The following is a 16569-nucleotide window of genomic DNA, read 5'->3' as shown; positions in this document are numbered from 1 at the left end:
AATGTGCTCATCATAGAGCAATCCACTGAGACACACCTATTTTATTTAACTTCAGTATCTGCACTATACTTTAAAATAGCTTAGGATATACATATAAGGTACAGTGGCCTATATTTGTAATTCCATTACTTAGAAAACTGAGGCAGGAGGATTGCCATGAGTTTGAGGTCATCCTCGACTATAAAGTGAGACTTTATCTTAATGAAATAAAAATACACAGGCCTACAAATTATCTCATCGGGTAAAGACACTTTCCCACTAAGTCTGATGGCCTGAGTTTGATCCCTGAAATCCACATGGTGGAGGTGTTTTATTACTTCCACATGTACACAGTGACACATCCACACTCATACACAACAATGGCTTTAAAAAGAATGTATATGTAAAAACTACACATGTATAATGGTGTACACACACACACACACACACACACACACACACACACACACACACACACACACACACACACACAGAGTGACAGGACCCTGTGGCACTACAGCTAATAGACTGTGGTCTCAAGGGTGAGGTAGAAGAATAGACAGGATACACATGCCCTTCTCATTTCTATAAAGGTTATGTATGCTCCAATAATTCCAAGAGAATCACCCTATCCAAGAGAATGGTCCCCAAGGAATTAGAACTTCCCCCAGTAATCTCATGTTGGGAGAAGTAAGCCTGGTGCCAACAAAGAAAAGCAATCTGGGGCTGGAGAGATGGCTCAGTGGTTAAGAGCGCTGATTGCTCTTCCAGAGGTCCCGAGTTCAATTCCCAGCAACCACATGGTGGCTCACAACCATCTGTAAAGAGATCCGATGCCCTCTTCTGGTGTGTCTGAAGACAGCTACAGTGTACATATATTATATATATATTACTTTTATATATATATAGTACATATATATATATATAATAAATGAAAAAATCTTAAAAAAAAAAAAAAAAGAAAAGAAAGAAAAGCAATCTGTCTCCAAGAATATATGGCACAGTTCTGACTTGCTGAACCACCCTGCAGGAGCCTGGAGCCTACATAATGATGACTCAATGACGGGCAGGCCCACACTGACTAGGACTTAGTTATGTATAGCTCCTACTTTCCACTTAAACCTTAGCCCCATGTCAGGAACTCAAGGATGGATTGGGGGCTCTGGTCACTGGACCTCTACTTGTTTCTTTTCCCAATGTTTCTTTAAGTCCTTCCCTGCTTTTTGTCTATTGTGTTTAGTTGGCCTATTATAAGTAGGTAGCTAAGCTTAGGTTGTTAGGAATGACAGGGGTTAGATTCTGATCCTAATAACTCTGGTAACAATTTGGGCCATGGGCAGGAGAAAAGACATATTTGTCCACCAGCCACTCACAGCATGTGGTCTCCAGAAGGAAAGAGCAAGCAGTGTCACACAGCTGTGCAGACAATTTAACCAGAGATCCACCCTCCCATCTCAGCAGCACTGAGCACTGTCTGTTTCTACTGTGTGAAGCAGAGAATGGTGAGTGTGCTCCTCCCAGATCGGTGCATCTCTCATTTCGCCTTCTTGTCAGCTTAGGCTCCCTTGACCTGTCTGAACTCTTCCTGAGCAATCTGAGCAACTGCTACTTAGGTGACCAGCCTTATCTTCTGGAGTCCCTTGAACCACCGATCCTGTTGATTTAGCTGTTGTGTTATTTTTATGACAGGCCTTTTCAATTTGGAAGAACTTGTGACAAACTTTGTTGTACTGTTGAATGACTTGGGATAGTATCTGACAAGTGAGAGGATCATGGACATGAATTAGTCTTTTGGAGCTGAGTCACTTGGGGTTCTACTGAACCATTTGGAACAGCAGATGAGCAGGGTGCTAGAGAAGTCTCTACTGTGATTTATAACCACAGACAATACTGCCAGTACTGTCCTGATGCCCCTAAGGGGAACTCTAGTTAACCAGTCTCCTGTAACTTATTGTGGGAAAAACCTAATTGGCCCAGGGAGTTCCGGAAAATAACTGAGCAGCAAACCCTTGCCCACTTCCTTTCCCACTTTCTGAAACTTATCACACACTGAAATCACTGTTCCTGGCATGCCTGATTTAATGTAGTTCTGAGTGCATGAGGGCATCTGGGAATGATTTCTGGACTATGTTAATATGTAAGAGCTTTTGCCTCTATTTGTTTTCCTCTCCCTTTGAAAATAATTAACAACTAACTATAGATTTGGGGATTGCAGAAAACTGGCTATGTCGGACTTTGCAGAGACAGGCCTAACTAAAATATTAACAGAGATGTTAATTTTCAGCTGTCTTCCAGGTGGAATGGCTTGAGTCTGGTGCTTTCAAATGTTAATTCTGGAAACTGAGGCTGAGGAAAAAAGATCTGTTCCAATATTCAAAAGATATAAATCCTCTTCTAAAACAATTTAGAATCAACAAACATCTAAAATACTTTATTTAAAAAAATTCAATGGCACCAAGAGAAAAGCTTCGTTAAGTTAAAAATATATAGTATTGGCTAGAGAGATTTTCCAAAACAGATTCTGCACAAGAAACTGAGTTTTGTTTATTTATTTTCTAAGAGTGAAGACTAACAGAAACTTAGGCTATAAAAATGCCCGTGAGGGGTTTAGCAGCTAATAACTGGTGCTCGCTGCCAAACTTCACAACTTGAGTTCTAGTCCCCATCTCGGCCCACAGGATGAAAGGAAAAAACAACTCACACAAGTTGTCCTCTGACCTTTACAAGTTCTGTGTGCACCCACACAAATGAGTAATACAAATTTTAATGTGCACAAAACATTTGTACTTTTTGCTAAGCATACTTAAAATATTTTAAGTTAACTTTTAGATTAATTTGTATATAAATACTGTTTGTAGTCCACAGAAATATGTGTATGTGTGCATACATGTCAATGTAGAGATGGAATAATTTTGGGAAAATTGCTAACAGATATTTTGTTATAATATTATGTAATACAACAAAGCATTTTGTTGTAATATTGTGAGATTGCATATCTTAATAACTTGTATATATATTGGAAAATCATCAAGACTTTATATAGTATAAATAACTGCTTATTTTCTGCAGATATATAAAAAATTATTTTGTGTACATGGGTGTTTTGCTTGCATATATGTCTGTGCACCATGTGTTCAGTGCCCCTGGGACCAGAAGAGAGTGTTGGATGCTCTGGGAATGAAGGTACAGACAGTTGTGAGCCACCACGTGGATGCTAGGGACTAAATCCAGTCCTCTGGAAGAACTGCCAGTGCTCTTAACCACTGAGCTACTGACCCAGCCTCATTTTCTGCTGAGTCTTACAGAACTGACTACTTAGATACATTTCTTTACAAGGTCAAAGTTCAGCCAAGTATCTGTTTATATAAATATTTTATCTTACTTATTTAGTTTTAGACTCAGGGTCTTACTATGTAGCCCTGACTGGCCTGGAATTCCCTTTGTAGACCAACCAGGCTGCCTTTGAAGCACCTGTCTCTATATCCCCAGTACTGGAGTTAAAAGCATGTGTGGGTGCCTCCACACCCAGCAAGGTTTATTTTTCAACCGTGTATGTGCATGTGAGTGGAGCAGCCCATGGATGCCACAAGATGGCATCAGATGCCCTGAAGTTGGAATTGCAGGCACCTGTGAAAAGCCTGTCTTGGTGATGGGAATGGAACTCACCTCACCAGTTGTTTAGGAAAGCAGTGCGTTCTCGTAACAGCAGAGCTGGCGCTACGGTCTTGGTTTTAAATTATGGTCATTGGTGTTCTGCCTCCATGTATCTGTATGAGGTGTTGGGTCCACTAAAACTAGAGTTACAGCTAGTTGTGGGCTGCCTGCCAGGCAAGTGCTATGAATTGAACCTGGGTCCTCTGGAAGAGTTCTTATTTGATGAGCCATCTCTCTAGCTCCTATCTACATCCCTAGTGCTGGGATTAAAGGCATGTGCTGCTACGCCTGGCTTTATATATTTTAAATGACACTTACAAGCAACTATTCTTATATGAATTTGGTATATTTAATGTGAATATGGTATATATAATACTATATCTATGATGAAACAAGTATGGAGCTGGGGGTCTGAACTTTATATATTATGTAAATATTTGCAGGCTGGGGACATGGCTCCTTAGCGGGCCTGCCATACAAATATAAAGACCTGAATTTGAATTTCCAGATGCCATGTAAAAAGCTGGGCAGAGCGATATGTACTATGGGGGAGCGTGGGAGCCAGAGGAATACACAGTATATTTCTGAGGAGTGTGGGAGCCGGAGGAATACACAGTATATTTCTGAGGAGTGTGGGAGCCGGAGGAATACACAGTATATCTCTGAAGCTTATTTGAGCCTACTTTAAAACAAAAAGGAATGAGAACAATTGAGGAAAAAACAAGGTCCTCCTTGGGCCTACAAAGATGTACACACACACACACACACACACACACACACACACACACACACACACACTGTACAGCTAACGACATATAACTTTGGCACATGAAAAAGTGACTGTAAATGTTCTTTTGTATACAAAATATACTATAACCAATGAAGTTCCTTTGACCTGCTATTTTACGTCAGTACCACTGAGATGAAAAAAATCTTCCATTTGAACAATCCTGCTATCAGAAGCTTGCCTTGATAAATATTTGTTACTGTGCACATGAGATACCCTGCACACCAGAATCAGTCTCTCTGCGGCAACTAGCTCTGTCTGCTGTAAGGTCTAATATTTCAAGTTTTGTCAGTGCTATAGACCTATCAACAACGTGCTGCTTCAAAAGCAGCTGAGTCAGTGTACAGACTGCTTCCCAACAGTGCTGCTAGCTACTGAATTAAGTGTGTTGTACAAGCCTCAAAGCTTAGGAGAATACTTTACAAAGGTATTTTCCTCCAAACTAGAATTCTCAGTGGTGCTAACCTTTCCCAGGTCTGTTCATGTATTCCTAGTTGTGTCATGACTAAGAAAGATAACTAGACATGTCCTGATGCCATACCTTGCCTAACAATTTTAAGGAATTGGATACCTGCTTAAAAGCACATCTCCTACAGTACTTAATTTTCAGACCAGTTTTCTTTAAATGTTTGCTCTCACTGGTTGTAAATCTTTGTTAGTTGTCTGTTAACATTCTACAGAGCTACATCTTTTAACAAAAGGACCTGGTTTTGTTCTGAGTTTAATTTTATACTTATTTGCATGTGTACACATGCATCCACATGGGCGGATCAGAGGACAACTTGAGGAAGTTGGTTCTCTTCCATCACAGTTCTAGGAATGAACTCCGACTGTCGGACTTGGTGGCAAGCACCCTTACTTAATGAGCCATCTCACCGGCCCCTTAGAAAGATATATTGTATGTGTATACACTGAATATGTGTGGAAGCAGAAGGCAACTTTCAGGAGGTATTTCTCTCCTTCCAACACGTGGGTTCCAGGAAGGTTCCTTTACTAGCTGAGCCATCAACCGGAAGTGATATTTCTGAGATAATAGAACATCACCCACAGGACAGCCAGAATTTAAGTAGAAGAATGGATTCAAAGACAACCTGACCTAAAAGCCACTCCTTTTAAACCTCTTAGTTGCTTAAAATTGGACATAGAGGTTTTTTGTTTTGTTTTGTTTTGTTTTTTTTTTTTGCACTAACTCATTGACATCAATATGTACTCCTTGCCCTACAACATGGGAACAGATGAGACCAACCAGGACAGATCTCAACCTGGCAATGAGGGGCAGAGACAGCTGAGATGAAAACTGGATGGTTAAGCAGTGATGTTTTCAGAGTATTTTCAGAGACAAGGTTGGGAAGATTTCAGAATAAGCTGAAGTTGGCTGAGCATGATGGTGCTTACCTATAATCTCAGCACTCAGGGGTCTGAAGCAGAATCTCAAGTTTGAGGTCAGCCTAAGCCCCATTCAGAAACCCTTTTTCAAAGCCAATAACAAAAGGAACCACCTCCAAAAGTGACTAAAGCCACATCACATTCAAATAGTAACACATTAAATGAAGACCATTTTGAAATCCCATTTCTCAACAGTAGTATCCTGGCAAAACTGCAAACACCAGGGTACCCTTTATGGTTAAGATCAGACAAGCCTCCAGGAGGGAACATAGATGCTCTTACCAGAATGACATTTATCTTTCCATCTAGCAAACCCATACTAGGACAATTAGACCTAGAAGACGATGTTCCTCAAATAAAGAGTGTGTAGAAAATGTTCAGCCACAAGAGCTTCCCCACAAGGAAGGCCTGCTACCCTCAAGGACGTGTTGATAACTATACAAATATGGTGCTCTGACTAGGAGTGATGAGGAGCAAGGGCAGGCTGAGATCAAGGTTGGACTCTTTTCTGTGGGCTGGCTACCAAAGTATATTCCATCACCCATGCAACTGTGTCCTACACATGCTACCTACAGAGACGTGAGTCTCTAAATGCTAGGTCACAAGGTCTATACAGAGGCAGAAAGCCAGACACAATACTAACCATGACACAGGTTTCTGGTTTGGAAGAAATAGTACTCAAGACAAATGAAAAATTTACAAACTGGCCACTGGGTGACACCAAGGCTTTTTATTTCATTTCTTAGACTATCAGTGCTAGAAATGGAGTAGAAAGAAAAGTAATCTTATAGGTGAAGAGTCCCAACACCCATGATTTCTTCCAAAAACCTTGTTAGTCCACCAGGAGACAGCTGCAACCCTGAGGGTCCCAACTAGCGATAGGACATCAAGGAACATCAACTCTGTAGTTCAGAAACTTCACAGCATAAAAAAAGACAAACAAAAAAGACCCAACCTCGTCCTTAACAGGGACAAGCCCTCACTGAGGACACCGAGGGGGTCTTTGTTTCCAAAGACCTTAATTAAGGCCTGTCCCACACCTGAGGGCAACTTTAACCCACTAGGTGTACTAACATTCTAAGGGAGGCAGCACTATCAAGAGCGTAATGCCATAAATGCCACAGAGTCACTGAGCCTATAGAGGTGACAACTCTAACGGCTAAGGCTATCCCGAGGTGGAAAGTCCAAAGCTCAACACTAAAGATTGAAGTACAAAGAGTTAAACCTCAGAAATCTGGAACCAGAGTTATTTCCACCATGGTCAGAAACCCTGATAAGGCTACCTTGGAAACAAAGCACATTCCACAGTAAGCAAACAGCCCACACTAAGGTCACTCGGTCCCTGTTCCGTCCCAATGTTCTGGGTCACATATCACAAGTCTGGATTTTTCTGGTTGCTTTGTGTTTCCCCTGAACGTAACACTAGCATCTTCGCCAACCCCTTTTCTCTGTGGTGTAAGAAGTCACCAATGACAGGCCTGACAGTCTCAGCTGAAAGTTACTGCAAGTCTTTAAATGTCCTCCACAGGATGTTAGATATGGCTTTCATGATACAGTGGCCAAACAGAGCCTCAACTCTGTAGCTGGCAGGTGGAGCAGAAACAAGGTGAGCTTTAGTAAGCAGCCATGATGGCTGCTTTAGATGAAATTTAGCTGTTCACACACGGAATCTGTCTGAAGAGGTAAGGCAGTTGAACAAGGCAAATGTGGGTTTACTGGTTCACCAGGCCAAGGGACCCAGATCAGGGAATAGGTGGCTACATCAATCACATGACAGCACCCCTGTAAGGCAGCAGAGCAAGATAGCCCTACCACAGCCTTACTAATGCTGGTAATGTAGACTTTGTACAAAAGAGAAAGAGAAACTTGGGCCACAGCTACTGGGGGGGCCCTCACATGGAGGCAGCTGGAAGCAGAACTCATACCTTACTGGACACGTCCCAGCATTTTCACACCAAGTCATTTAAACTATGTAGCCACTGACTTCCCAAAACATAACCCTGGAGCTGACAAGGAAGCTGCAGCAGACTGGCTCTAGACCCTGAATGCACAACATACACTCTGTGGCCCCAGGTCCCTCAGAAAAACCCTTAACTGTGCCAGAAACATTTCGGAGCACACTCTAAGAGACCAAACACAAACCAACAGGTCTGCCCTTAACTGCCTGTAATTTCTTTCCCTCAGAATACTACTTGGGAATTGGATCGCTCTGTTTTAAGTTGAACTTCTGAGTTCAAATAATCCTCTTGCTTCAGCCTTCTGTCTATAGCTGGGAACAAAAGATGTGCCCAGGTACAGGAAGGACTCTATTCTCTAGTTATATAGGTCCCTACCACCATTATAAAAAATCTCTGAGGACAGGAATTTATGAAGACACCACTATGGGAGAAGGTAGTGCAGTGCCAGGTGCAGGGTAGAGGCAAGAACGGCCCAGCAGACAGTGAAGTTCTTCTGTTTCTCCAGGTGTCCTCGTCTTTAGAAATAGGAAAGGTTTCACTATTCTTAACCATATCTTCCAAATTTTGAACTACTAAAAAGCACATTATCAAACAATTAGCAAGAGGATTGTGGGTTATGTGTGTAGCTTTGTGGTAGAGCATTTGCCTAGCATATCAAAGGCCCAGAGGTCAATTCCCAGCACTACAAGAAAATAAATATATAAAATAAAACAAAAAAATATTAGAAATAATTAGCAAGATGGAATGTTGAAATGGCTCAGTGGATAAAGGTGCTTTACAACAGAAAACTGAAAACAAAGTTTGATTCCTAGAATGCATAGACAAGTGGAAGGAGAAAACTGATTCTACAGAGAACTATCTTTGGAGAAGTGTGGCATACATAGTAATAAATGTAAAATATGATTAGCAAAAAAACAAAAAAACAAAAAAAAAAAACCCTTCTATTGACAGGTACATTAAAACCACTTTTGCTAAAAAGCACCAACTCCTCACCAGGGACCACATGGTGACTAAAAGCAGACAAAAGCCTGGGATTCCTGGGCTCTTTCTGCAAATATCCTGGGTCTTAAGGCTCTGGGTCCCTCACCTGTTTAATTCTGAGTGTAGCTATGTCAAATCATGGAGGAGTCTGTCTACAAGCAGATGGGAGCTAATCCATTTCATGTTCCTTCAAGGCTGAAGGTTCAGAGAGTAGCTGAGCTGGCTATCTTACTGTCAGCTTCCACAATGTCCTGCTCCAACCCCACAGAAGGCACCTTAGGTCTCCAGTTGTCCTAAAACCCAGACAGATCACCCTCCCAGCAGGAGCACTCATCTCAGGATCACCCTGAGACTGGCTTCTCTTCACCATGCAGAACCAGAACCAAGATAATGGTCAGGCAGACCCCACTGGGACCAGGACTACTGAATTATGCACACCGCGTGCCCCTACCTAACTCGGTTTACATGGAAGACTCATGTCAGTGCCCCGAGGGCGAGCTTAAATGCCTACTTTTCATCTCCCCTAATGGTCGTTTTGATTTACTCCTTTTGAGTCCTTTCTTACTTCTGTTTGAATCCCCAACCCCCACCCCAGACAGGGTTGCTCTGTATAGCCCTGGATGTCCTGGAACTGGCTCTGTAGACCAAACTGGCCTCAGACTAGACACCTGCTTGTCTCTGCCTCCGGAGTGCTGGGATTAAAGGGTCAAAGGCACATGCTGCCATGCCTGGCTTGTTGGCTTTCTTAAGGGCTAAGTGGCTGGGAACCTAGAGTTGGGCCTCTGGGCTAGGGCTCTGATTACAGGCATGTATGTCTAGGATAAAGAAAAGAGTGGGACTAGGAGTATCTGAAAGATTGGGGTGCAGCAGCTGGCAAGTTCTACACTTCTCAGATGTAAGTGAAGGCCAGAGCTGAGAGACTTTTGCAGCTAGATTCAGTGACATACAAAACACCTGCAGGAATGACAGACACCTGCATGGCATCCTCAAAGAGTAAAGAAAAGAATGACAGGGCTTGCTCTGAACTGGTCTATTCAAAGGGAAACGTTCAGAAAGAAACGATGCTGGTTGGAGGGGCCTCTGGTTAGTGACTATGCCTCTAGCCCCAGATGGCTCTACCGCAGGGCTAACCAAGTCTGTGGCCAAGGAAAGAGTCACTTACCTATGCCCTCCTTTCAGCAGGTCAACCAGAAGTAGAAACTAAAGTACTTGAAGCCAGGCACATAAAAAACGCAGATGCGGAGTGAAGAGACAGTGACCATGGCCACTTACTGTCTCCATGTTTCTAGAGCTCCACTTCCCAGTTCTTGCTCCAAACTCTAGGCCCATCAGAGACCTGAAATACACACACACACATTTCTTTCACTGAACAAATACTACACATCAGCTCAAGCACACATATGCAAATTCAACCAGTTCCCCTAATTTCCTAAAAACCTTTTCAAAAGTGTTTGGGACTTTCTGTGTAGGTATAGTATCAACGTCAAAGAACTTCCACCTATAAAACCATCAAATGCCAGAATCTGAAATTAACTGGTCGGGAACACACTCAAGTAATGGCTTTCTTTCTTTTTGAACATATTTTTGGTACATTTATTGGTATTTCGCTGGCCCGGGTGTCTGTGCAATGATGTCAGAAGCCCTGGAACTAGAGTTACAAACAGGTGTACGCTGCCATGTGGTAGCTGGGAATTAAACCCAGGTCCTCTGGAAGAGCAGCCCTGCTCTCACCCAGTGAGCCATCTCTCCAGCACTGCGTTTTCTTTCAACATAAGAGTCTGTGTGGGGTTGGGGATTTAGCTCAGTGGTAGAGTGCTTGCCTAGCAAGCGCAAGGCCCTGGGTTCGATCCCCAGCTCAAAAAAAAAAAAAAAAAAAAAAAAAAAAGAGTCTGCGTACCTGCCTAAAGACTGTCTGAGGCTTTCTACTGCTGTGGCTAACACCATGACCAAAAGTAACCTAGGGAGGAAAGGGTTTATTTCACCTTACACTTCCAGGTAAGAGTCTATCATCAAGGGAGAGCAGGGCAGGAACGCGGAGGCAGGAACTGAAGCAGAAGCCATGGAGGAGCTTGCTCCTCAAGGCTTGCTCAGCCTGCCTTTTTTTTTTTTTTTTTTTTTAATATAACATTCAGGATCACTTACCTAGGGGTGGCATAACATCACTCCCCAGACCTCTGGCTGGACTTGCTTACATCGATCGTTTAAAAAAGAAAAAAAAGCCTACAAGTCAATTTTATGGAGGCATTTTTCTAAATTAAGAATTCCACTTCATGGGAGCTGAAGAAGTTGAGAGCACTGACTGCTCTTCCAGAAGGGAGTCCCGGGTTCAATTTCCAGCACCCATATGACAGTTAACAATTGTCTGCCACTCCAATATCTGACACCCACTCTCAGACACACATGCAGGCAAAATACCAACACACAGAATAAATGCATTATTTAGCGGGAAAAAAATCCCTCTTCTGGGGGCTGGAAAGATGGCTCCACCGTTAAGAGCACTGGTGCTCTTTCAAAGACCTGAGTTCAATTCCCAGCACCCACATGGCAGCTCACAGCCGTCTATAATTCTAGCTCCAGGAGGATCTGATGCCCTCACACAGATATACATAAAATAAATACTTTTCAAAACTGTTTTGAAGAAGAGTCCTTCTTCTGAGGCTAGAGAGATGGCTCAGTGATTAATAACACTTCCATAGGACCTGGGTTTAATTCAATTCCATTCACCCACAGGCAGCTTACAACTGAAACTGTAGCTCCAGTTTCAGGAGATCCAACATTCCCTCAGAGACACACTTGTAGGCAAAATACCAATGAACATTAAAAATAAACAAGATATTAAAAAAATTCCCTCTTCCAAGATAGGTCTAGGTTTGTGCAAATTGACGAAAACCAACCAGCACACCGAGACTTTGAAACTTCCTAAAGATTCACAAAATATTTTAACTTATACTAGATCTTCTCATGGAAATAAAAGCCACATTTAAAAAGTATATATAAAAGTTTATATAGATTACAGAAGGCACGCACCAATGCCTTCATGGACAAGCCACTAAAACCCTCAGGGTGTAGAGTCAAACTTGTAGCTTCTCAATTCTGCTTAGCGTGGAATTAATTCATGCCTTGCAACTGTGCTTATTCAGAGTCCTTTAAAAAAAGAAAAACTCAAAACTAAAATTTCCCTACTCTTATTAATTTTATCACCACGATATAAAGGGGAAAAATTCTTTCTTCCTATAAAGTCACAAGAACATACTTGCCTTGGCTGACTGGCTTTACAAAGCCAAAAGGCAGAAGTGTCTTTTTTAAAACTGCACTTAATCTTATCCTAATTAACTTCAAAACAAATGACTTCCCTTTTTACAAACACGAGAACAGCGACAGCAGCTCCTCCTGGGGCTCGGAGCTGCAGGGACTTGAAAAGACGCGCTCGAGCCTCGTGAGAATCTCCAGACACAGAGCGAGAACCCGCAGCCATCCCAGCAGAGAGTGGGTCGCACCAAAAAGGACAAAAGGAACAAAAATGACGGCAGGTAGCGCCGGTGAAGACGCTGCGGAGCCAAGGCGTGAGTTAAGTTTCGTTAAGCCTCCGCGGTCAGACCCAGAAGCACACGCTGCAGTCAGGCACCAAGAAGCGTGACACCGACCCGTGTCACCTCCGTGCAGCCTGCCGGCGCCCCTTCCTGGACACGCGCGCCCACCGGCACCGGCTTGGGGGCGCCACGACGTGGCGGGAGCCGGGCACCTGACGAAAGATCCCACGGGGCGTCCCGCAGTCGCTCCCCTCCGCGGCCTGGGCCCGCCGGCGGCGCGAGGCGCAGCTGTCAGAGGCCCGGCCGGGCGTACTCACGGGACGCAGCCTCCGCCCGGCCCGCCGCGCACGGACAATGGCGCGGTCCTCGACCCCTGCGCAGCTCCGGCCGTCGAAGACGCCACTGAAGTGTCCTGCGCGCACTCACCTGAGGCGCCGGCTCCGCGCTGCGCAGCGCGGGCCCGCGGGCTGCGGACAGCGCGACGGGCGCGCCCATTCATTAGCCGCTTTGTCTGCCCCGCCGCCCCTCCCGCCGCCCCAGCCCCGCCGCCCGCGACGCCGCCGGACGCTGTGCCCTCCCAGGGCCCCGCGCGGGTCGGGGGGGGGGCCCGGGCAGGGCTGGCGCGCGCAAGCGCAGTCCGCGCGCACCTGCCCCGCCTTGGGGGGGGACTCGGAGGACCGGAGATGGGCCCAGGCTAGGCAAAAGGGGCGGAGCCGCGAAAACTACGCAGGCGCAATTTCCCCCTAGCCCCATCTCCGGGGGTCAGGTTACTCCGGCGCAGTCTCACACACGAGGTCTGGTCGCTGGTCTCCTTCGTCAAACCACGCAAGCGCAGTCTGGCGCACCTGCCCTGTCAGGATTTCGTCCGAAGACTACGCAGGCGCAGTCGCCGCGGCGGTTGGTTGGAATTGCTACGCGTTTGGGAGCGCGCGTCCTCCGTGGTTTCTTCTGAGGGCTTGGCCGTTAGGGTGGTCCTTCGCTCTTCCAACGGCTGGCCGCGGGGCTTCCGGGCTTGTGGTCGAGGAGGGCGTCCTCAGAGGGGCGTGCGCGCAACCTCTTTCAGTAGCCCATGGGTGGAGGCCAGACGCAGCAGGTGCTAGCTGCACAGGGCCTGAGGCCATATTTGGGTACCAGAAATAAGGAGCTTAACGTAGAACACCCTAATTCAAATGCCTGTGCGGACCAAGTAACTTCTGCAGGTGGAATCTGTCCCAGAGGTCCTTCTCTGATGACACTTTAGGCCACAGATTGTTCTTTTATGCTGAAATTCTGTCCCACGCTCATCTCCTGTTTTGCACGTTTGGGGGTTTTCTTCCGTGACTTGAGGAATGTGAGCCCGCGGGGGTGGGAGGGAGGTGGCTAGTGGCTGATGAAACACCTTGCTTACTCTGCCTGATTCGTCATCACTAGTCACTGGACATGGTTTGGGGTTCCGTGTCTAAAGTTCAAGGGAAGATGGTTGGGCTGCCGGTGCACTGCAGATGGAACCTTTGGTCATCATTGGTGTGGAACCCTGAGCCTATCTATCTTCTGTCTTCTCTATCTTCCATTCTGGGAAGCTGATGTTTGTGGTTGTAGGTGGTGGCTCCCATATCAGGCTCGATGGGGAACACCAGACAGGCCTGGGTGGAGGTCCTCAGCTAGCAGGTTCCTGTAGGGTACAGAAGTTTCCTTCCCATTAATCGTCCTCGCTGTGTTCTCCCCCTCATACACATCACCTTCCACCTCAGCGGAAAGAGAACAGAGATTCACATCTAGCTTCATGAAGGATTTCCAAAGCCCCAGGAGAATTGTTCAGACATGGGTTCTTGAGGTGTAGAGCTAAGAGGGGTAGGGTCTGGAACAACTAAAATAGAAGTGAGTGTGAGCTTTAGCTTAGGATGTCTCAGCCCAGCTGGAGGTCTCGGCTGGCTTATTTGTGTCCGTTTATACTGAAGCACCTAAGAAAACTCTTCACCTGGAGATGGCCCTTCAGGGCCAGGCTGAGCACTCTCAGTGCTCCTAGCCCTACCCAAGCTGTGCAGGGGAGGAAGGGTAACAGGAAGTAGAAGGCAATAAGGCTGCTTGCGTGGTTTGCAAGGAGCAGGCTTCCCCTTCTGTGACTTGTGTAGTGTCAAGATGTCCAGGGGTTTTGGAGGGTTAGGAAACATTTGGGTGTCCACAGGGACCGTGTAAAAGGCACCCACCATCATAGACAAAAGATAGCAGTTCTTGAAGTCCTACCTGACTCTTTATTTGCTATGTTAGAGTAAAGCAGTGGGTCTAGCAATGGGGACGCAGATGCTACAGGTAGTGTCAGCCCTTCCAGAGGGACTGTCCCCGAGAAGGGGGAGAGGAGGCAATACATCAGACTGAATTCATACCTAATTTTCAAGAAGATTGAGACCTCAGGACAGGCGTTTGCCTACCATATGATGCAGAAGTCTAGTCTCTCGTTTCTAGGCATGAAAGAATCCCCCAAGGGTAATCAGGCAGAAGGCACAAGGGCCTTCACAGTGTGCTTCAGAATGGCTGTCCTGAGCCCCGGATCTTGGAGCTACACTGGCAGTCACTAAGTAGTCTGAGTATCAATGGCTTTTGGGTGTTAGCCAGGTGTTGTATTAGAGGCTTTTCTCATTACTGTGATCAAGACTAAGACAAAACCATGGCAGGGAGAATTTATTCTTAGGGTACAGTCCACCATGGCAGGGAAGGTGTGACAAGGATCATGAAGCAGCTGGTCATTGCATCTGCAGTCAGAAGAGACCGAGGAATTCATGTATTTAGCTAGCTTCCTTTTTGCGTAGTCTAAAACCTAAACCTGGGAATGCTGCCCTCTCCCTCAGGAGGGTCTTCTACTCAATTAGCCTAATCATGCTAATCCCTCACAGGCATGCCCAGAGGCTATGGTAAATTACTGCTAGGTATTCCTGGAGGTTTGTGTCAGGGCAGTTGGTTTTAGTTCACTTACTCCCAGACCCAGTCCTGCTGAGATTCAATGAGGCCTCTATTTCCCATCTGAGAAATGAAGCAGCTCCCTGCCTTGATTGTACACCAGCCGGTCCAGATGGGCAGGGAGAGATGAGTTGCACATATGACCAAACCATGTCAATGGCCAGTTTTTCTAAATGAAGGGGTGAGAGCCCAGATAAAACGAAGTAGGGCAGGTATTCCCATTGGGGAGGGTCTTGGGCTAGGTGTTTCCAGGTTCTTGGCCCCTCATTTAAGAGTAAAAAGCTGGAGACCTCTCTTAGAGGTCCTGAGTTCAATTCCCAGTAACCACGTGGTGACTCACAACCATCTATAACGTAGATGCCCTCTTCTGGCATGTGTTTGTACTTGCAAATAGAACACTCACACATAACATTCATAAATCTTTAAGACTGAAATGAAAGAAACTATTCAAATAACAGAACAATTCAGAACACATTACAAGAAAATAGTGGCAACATGATGACATTCTGCTGATTGCCACTTTCAGTGCCATGATGATACATTGTTTTGTGTGTGTGTGTGTGTGTGTGTGTGTGTGTGTGTGTGTGTGTGTTGTGTGTGTGATCCTAAACATTCAATTTTACCACTGAAGACTCAGGAGGCCAATGTAATGGTGAAAGTCTTCTAGATCCAAAGGCAAAGTGAGAACCCAGCTGACCTTATTCCTAAACTGACTACCCAAAAATAAAGGGTCCTTTTTTCTTTCTACAAAAAAAAAAAAAAAAAAAAAAAAAAAAAAGTGGCCTACATGAGTGAAGATACTCATTATGTCTGTGTACTACTTGCACGCAGTGCTCATAAAGGCCAGAAGAAGACCTCCAGGGGTTGGGGATTTGGCTCAGTGGTAGAGCGCTTGCCTAGGAAGCGCAAGGTCCTGGGTTCGATCCCCAGCCCCGGAAAAAAAAAAAACAAAACCAAACCTCCAGTCCTTTAGAACTGGAATTACAGAAGGTTGTGAGCGACCATGTAGATACTGGGAGTCACAATGATGTCCTTTGCAAGACCAGCAAGTGCTCTTAACTTCCAAGCTATCTCTCCAGCCATAGGGCTTCCTTTCGTGGAGCTCAGGAGAAGGAGTTTGGTTACTAGGGTTCTTCTGTAGCATGGTTCTTTATCTTGACAGATTGAGTCATAAACTTTAAGACTCAATAAATGAGTCTTTCTCATAGTACATCTGGTTTTGAGCATACACACCCAATTTTGCATAGACATTAGATGGTAAATAGATTCTCCTTAAAAGTTCAGTTAGAGGGAACAGTTTGCTTTGTTGTGCATGCACACTCAAACCAGTTGAGGTTAGATCAATCCTCTACCTCTGTTC

General features: G+C 45.1%; 1 protein-coding gene across 1 annotated transcript in view; it reads right to left on the bottom strand.

Annotated features, from left to right (window-relative positions):
- The window catches only part of Zbed4 (zinc finger BED-type containing 4), a 38579-nt gene extending 25760 nt beyond the window's left edge, over positions 1-12819 (bottom strand). Inside the window, exons 1-2 of the mRNA XM_032919283.1 lie at positions 12702-12819; positions 9908-10081 (exon numbers count right to left, since the gene is read on the bottom strand). The gene's annotated coding sequence lies outside the window, so the exon portion shown is untranslated. The remainder of the gene's footprint in view (positions 1-9907; positions 10082-12701) is intronic.
- Between the last annotated feature and the right edge of the window lie 3750 nt (positions 12820-16569).

The sequence above is a fragment of the Rattus rattus genome, chromosome 1 (assembly GCF_011064425.1).
Source record: "Rattus rattus isolate New Zealand chromosome 1, Rrattus_CSIRO_v1, whole genome shotgun sequence".
In the NCBI taxonomy this organism is placed as follows: domain Eukaryota; kingdom Metazoa; phylum Chordata; class Mammalia; order Rodentia; family Muridae; genus Rattus; species Rattus rattus.
The sequence above is the reverse complement of the archived record's forward strand: the minus strand, read 5'-3'. Positions and strand labels throughout refer to the sequence as shown.